The sequence below is a fragment of the Geotrypetes seraphini genome, chromosome 2 (assembly GCF_902459505.1).
Source record: "Geotrypetes seraphini chromosome 2, aGeoSer1.1, whole genome shotgun sequence".
Lineage (NCBI taxonomy): Eukaryota > Metazoa > Chordata > Amphibia > Gymnophiona > Dermophiidae > Geotrypetes > Geotrypetes seraphini.
Window position 1 is genome coordinate 489,296,008 of NC_047085.1, and position 6,445 is coordinate 489,302,452.

Genomic DNA, 6,445 nt, shown 5'->3' on the forward strand with positions numbered 1-6,445 from the left:
GGCTCACTGTAGAGGTGAAGGAAGAAATAAGAGATAAGGAATGGAAAAGGTCAAAAACGGACGAAAACTGGAAAAAGCACAAACAACATCAAAGCAGGTGCTATAAGGCAGTAAGAGGGGCCAAAAGAGACTATAAGGAAAAAATAGCCAAGGAGGCAAAAAACTTCAAGCTGTTCTTTCGATATATTAAGGGGAAGCAACCCACGAAGGAAGCGGTGGGGCCCTTGGATGACCATGGAATAAAGGGAGTGCTAATGGAGGACAAAGCCATTGCCGACAAACTGAACACATTTTTTGCATCTGTATTTACTGAAGAGGATATACACAACAGGCTAGAAGAGGTATGCAGGCAGAAGTCTAGAAGAGGTATGCAGGCAGTCTAGAAGAGGTATGCAGGCAGATTGATAGGCTTAAAAATGATAAATCCCCGGGACTGGATGGCATCTGTCCGAGGGTAATCAAGGAACTGAAAGGGGCCTAGCTGAACTGCTTCAACTAATAGCCAATCTGTCGATCAAATCAGGAAGGATTCTGGAAGCCTGGAAAGTGGTGAATGTTACGCCGATCTTCAAGAAAGGTTCGAGGGGAGATCTGGAAAACTATAGACCAGTGAGTCTGACCTCGGTACCGGGAATGATGGTAGAGGCGCTGATAAAAGACCGCATCATTGATCACCTTGACGGACACAATCTGATGAGGACCTGCCAGCACGGCATAAGCAAAGGAAGATCTAGCTAGACAAACTTGCTGCACTTCTTCAATGGAGTAAACAGGCAGATAGACAAGGGTGACCCAGTCGACATTGTATATCTAGATTTTCAGAAGGTGTTCGACAAGGTTCCACATTAACGACTACTTTGAAAAATTGCTGGTGGATAGGAAACAGAGAGTGGGGTAAATGGACAATACTCGGACTGGAAAAGTGTCACAAGTGGAGTGCCGCAAGGTTCGGTGCTTAGACTCGTGCTCTTCAACATATTTATAAACAACCTGGAAATTGGTAGGACGAGTGAGGTGATTACATTTGCAGACAATACGAAGTTATTCAGAGTAGTGAAGACGCAGGAGGATTGCAAAGACCTGCCATGTGACATAAACATACTCGAGAAATGGGCCTCAACATGGCAAATGAGGTTTAACATGATAAGTGTAAGGTGATGCATGTTGGTAACAAAAATCTTATACACAAATACAGGATGTCCGGTGCGATACTTGGAGAGACCCCCCAGGAAAGAGACTTGGGAGTATTGATCGACAAGTCAATTAAGCCATCCGCGCAATGCGTGGCGGTGGCGAAAAAGGCGAACAAAATGCTGGGAATTATTAAAAAGGGGATCACAAACAAATCGGAGAAGGTTATCATGCCTCTGTACCAGGCCATGGTACGCCCTCACCTGGAATACTGCATCCAGCACTGGTACATGAAGAAGGACACAGTACTACTCGAAAGGGTCCAGAGAAGTGCGACTAAAATGGATAAGGTGATGGAGGATTTGCCGTACAGTGAGAGATTAGAGAAACTGGGCCTTTTCTCCCTTGAAAAGAGGAGACTGAGAGGGGACATGATTGAAACATTCAAGATAATGAAGGGAATAGATTTAGTAGATAAAGACAGGTTGTTCACCCTGTCCAAGGTAGAGAGACCGAGAGGGCACTCTCTAAAGCTAAAAGGGGATAGATTCTGTATGGACGTAAGGAAGTTCTTCACCCAGAGAGTGGTAGAAACCTGGAACGCTCTTCCGGAGGCTGTTATAGGGGAAAACACCCTCCAGGGATTCAAGAGAAAGTTAGACAAGTTCCTGCTGAACCAGAACTTACTCAGGTAAGGCTAGTTCATTTAGGGCACTGGTCTTTGACCTAATGGCCACTGCGTGAGCGGACTGCTGGGCATGATGGACCACTGGTCTGAGCCAGCAGCGGCAATTCTTATGTTCTGAAGATACCCATGACAATTGGTAAATGCAAATTTATGTGATGCCAAAAGATATAATGACAATAGTAGGCATGGACATCAACCTTTGTGAGCAATTTTGAGACCCTACTTTGGGAGTGAGATTTAAGAGAGTGCCTTTTTGGGTTCTCTGAAGCAACATGGTTATGCGAAACGCATCATAACCCCTGTTAGTCTAGCGAAACATGGAAACCTGCTAGTCCAGAAAAAGTGATTCAAGAATCACTATAGCTAAGGGGTCCTGTTACTGAGGCGTGCTAGTGCATCTTAGCGCACGGTAAAAATTAGTACCCGCTAAATGCTAGCGCGTGCTAGTGCGTCCATAGGATATAATGGACGTGTTACCATTTAGCACGCGCTAAGGTTCACTAGCGCGCCTTAGTAAAACATAAGAACATAAGAACTGCCATCTCCGGATCAGACCCATGGTCCATCGAGTCCGGCGATCCGCACACGCGGAGGCCCAGTCAGGTATACACCTGATGTAGTTTTAGTCACCCATATCTCTCTATGCCTCTCGTAAGGAGATGTGCATCTAATTTGCCTTTGAATCCTAGCACAGTGGATTCCTTAATAACCTCCTTTGGGAGAGCATTCCAGGCGTCTACCACTCGCTGCGTAAAACAGTACTTCCTGACATTTGTCCTGGACTTGTCCCCCCAAGTGTTTTCTTATTTTTTATATGATTAGAAACAGAGAAACATGACGGCAGATAAAGGCCAAATGGCCCATCTAGTGTGCCCCTCCGCACTAACCATTATCTCTTTCTCTCCGAGAGGCGGAGGGGGCGGAGAGGAGGTAGTTAAACTGTTTTTGGTATTAAAATCTATATAAACAACAGTGCTATGATTGAGAAAGGAGCCTCCCTAAGGTGGAGATAATTCACCGGCGGTCTCGCTTGTTCAAAATCTCTGAGCACTCCTCAACCCCTCGTATAACTTTGAATTTTGGCCTGTAGAGAGGCAATTGATGGCCATTACTTATTACTGAAATTTTATTTTAATCCCTTACATTTCTGCAGTTATTTTGTCCCAAATAGCACATAGACATTCCTAATCTCTTTTGTGTAATTGTTTTCAACTTTAGCTAGGTTGGAATGAATAAAAAGGTTCACTGAATATGGAGCCTCTTATTGAATGCATGGGATAAACACATACTTATATTTAATAACTCAAACAGCAGGAAAAGCAGTTTTAGAAAACAACACTTTCAAAAAAAGGAGTGACCGCTCAAAGCTTTGTGTGTGTACGAAGCAACACTGAGGCGTATGTGGCAGATTTTGCTACTTGCATGTGGCGATGATGAATTTTGGAAGACTGCACATACAAGGTAGGCCAAGTAAGGAGCAGAGAGCTCTGGAAGTCATCAGTTTTGTATTTGGAGGTGGTTTTCCACATCTGAGTGGCAAACGGGTTTCCTCCCTCGAGCGCTGCTCCTATGCCCAGTCCAAAATGAGAAGCTAGCCCTCACTTACATGGCACTCAAAACAGCTGGCAATGTTGATGGGGAACTATTTTAAAGAGTACCTTTATTACCATTCCAAATAGGGAATATATTTATTCTTTCAAGTCTGCCCAAACCACCCAAACACATTCTTTTTAAATCTATTCATGCAACTTGCATTCACATATAAAGAAAGTCCTGTTTCTTTTTTTTTATATTTTACTTCTTATGGACAGTGTTATAGTAAGAGGGCGGGGCAAGGAGGGCAGTCCATCCTGGGTGCCATGTTGGTGGGGGCACCGGCACCCCCAACATCTCCGCATTCCTCCCCTCGCCATGCACGCACCCCCTTCCATTCCCCCGTTGTTCTAGTTGTTCACCGCTGCAACAGCTTCAACACGTGTTCCTCGCAACCGTGTCAGCTCTCCCGCTGATGTCACTTCCCGGTGCTGCTCATAGGAAGTGGCATCAGAGGGAGAGCCGCTGGGGTCGCGAGGAGCATGTTGAAGTTGTTACCCATGGCGGTGAATAACTAGAGGGAAGGGGGAAGGGAAGGGGGTGTGGAAGGAGGATTGGGGGATAGAGAAGAGGGCAGAGGTGGGGGGGGGGGCGCCGTTCACTCTCGCTTCGCCACTGCTAATGGGCTCCTTTTACAAAAGCCGCGATAGTGGCAGAGATCGCTTCAACGCCCAAAGGGATTTAATGGGCATCGGAGCATATGCCACCTGGCAGCTGCTACCATGGCTTTGGAAAAAAGGGGGGAGGGGGGAATATGTTTAATCGGATGTACATTTATTTATTTGCCTGTCAAGCAGTAGGTTAGATTTAAATTTTGGTTGCTTGCTCATTTGGAACTTTATCATGATTTATCTTATTATTTACATGAATGAAAACTTGAGTGTGTACTGACTAAGACCCATATTCTGTAAACGGTGCTTTAAGATAGGCGCCGTAACTTAATCAGTAAAAGCCATTTAAAAACCATTTAATACTCATTTTTTAAAAAAATGTAGGCGCCTACCTAGCACCTAGAAAAATGGCACCTTCATCACTTCTAAGACGCCTTAGAACGCCTAAGGTCGAAGCAGGCATAGTTAACTCCGGAAATGATCTTAGGCGTAGGGGTAGAGCCCCAAAAGCTACGTGCTCTTAATGTCCAACGGGGCTCTGTTTCGGAGGTTACAGAGACCTCCCCCCTTCCTCAGAGACTGATGTTGCCATTTTTCAAACTTGCCTTCCCTTGATTGCTGGGATATTTCCTTCTGCGAGCAAGCAGCCTTAGCAACATCAGTTCCTGAGGAAGGGGGGTCTCTGTAACCTCCGAAACGGAGCCCCGTTGGACGTTAAGAGTATGCAGCTTTTTGGACTCTACCCTTTATTTCATTGGGAGAGATAAGTACTTTGCTTAATTTGAAGCAATATGCTGTATCCAGCTTTTTGACTTGGAGTTCAGGCTTGGATGGACTTTGGCCGCTGTGCACTCTAGGGTTGGGAGGCGGAGACGGCTTGAACTTTATTTGTGATTGATGGTCTTATATTTGATTGTTTGCTTTTTGCACATTTAGCACTTTTGGTTTAGTGCACTTCACATGTAAAAAAAAGTGGGGTTGTCCAAGGATGTTTCACATATAACACCCATTTGGGTGTATGTTGGTGACAGCCAACCACTAGGGGTGACTCCCTATTGCGGGCTGTGAGACTGAGGTCTCCCCCACATATACAAATTTAATTGTGTTTAATAGTGCTGCCGTCCCCGCCCCTCACCCCCACCCTTTGAGTATGAGGGGAGACTTTTTTGGTATTTCCTCCAATGTATACATATTGAGATCTTTAAGTCTGTTTCCATACACCTTATGACGAAGACCTCTGGACCGATTCCATCCTTTTTACATCTTTTTCAAGGTGCGGTCTCCAGAATTGCACACAATATTCTAAATGAAGTCTCACCAGAGTCTTATACAGGGGCATCAATACCTCCTTTTACCTACTAGCCATATCTCTCCCTATGCAACCTAGCATCCTTCTAGCTTTTGCTGTCACCTTTTCCACCTGTTTGGCCACCTTAAGATCATCACATACAGTCACAGCCATGCCCTGCTCTTCTGTCATGTACATAAGTTCTTCACCCCCTAAACTGTACCATTCCATCAGGTTTTTGCAACCCAAATGCTTGACCTTGCATTTTTTAGCATTAAATTTTAGCTGCCAAATGTCAGACCATTCTTCAAGCTTCGCTAGGTTTTTCTTCATGTTATTCACACCATCTGGGGTGTCTACTCTATTGCAGATTATGGTATCATCTGCAATGAGACAAATCTTACCTGACAGCCCTTCGGCAATATCATTTATATAAATGTTAAAAAGAACAGGCCCAAGAACAGAACCTTGAGGCACACCACTGGTAACAACCCTTCCCTCAGAGCAATCTCCATTGACCACTACCCATGGTCGCCTTCCATTCAACCAGTTCCTGACCCACCCTGTCACTTTAGGGCCCATCCTGGAAGCACTCAGTTTATTTATTAGACGCCTGTGTGGAACACTGTCAAAGGCTTTGTCTAAAATCTAAATAGACCGCACTCCCTCTATCCAATTCTCTGATCACCCAGTCAATGAAATTGATCACATTTGTTTGACAAGACCTACCTCTAGAATACTAATCTCAGGGAAGGAAGTAGGGAGGATCAATTAAATTTCAATGAACTATAAATGCGAATAAACATACATAAAGTAGTATTTATTAACAGATCAAAAAAAAATGATTAAAAAAAAAATTAATTCTAAAACCAATAAAATACAAAAACAAAGGCCCTGATTCTATAAATGTGTAAGTACTGTGGAACACAAGTGTTAATCACAAGTTATGCAGTACACAAGAGCAGAAAGGGCCAGGTCTTCAAACTTTAATAGGAACCAATAGTGGAATACAAATGACTGAGTCAATCAACCAATCATAAAAACATCTGACAGTCAAACAGCATTTGGGTCAAATCAAGATAAGTCATTACCACAAAGGTAATAGGCTGATGCTCACTTCTTAGGCGCAGGGAC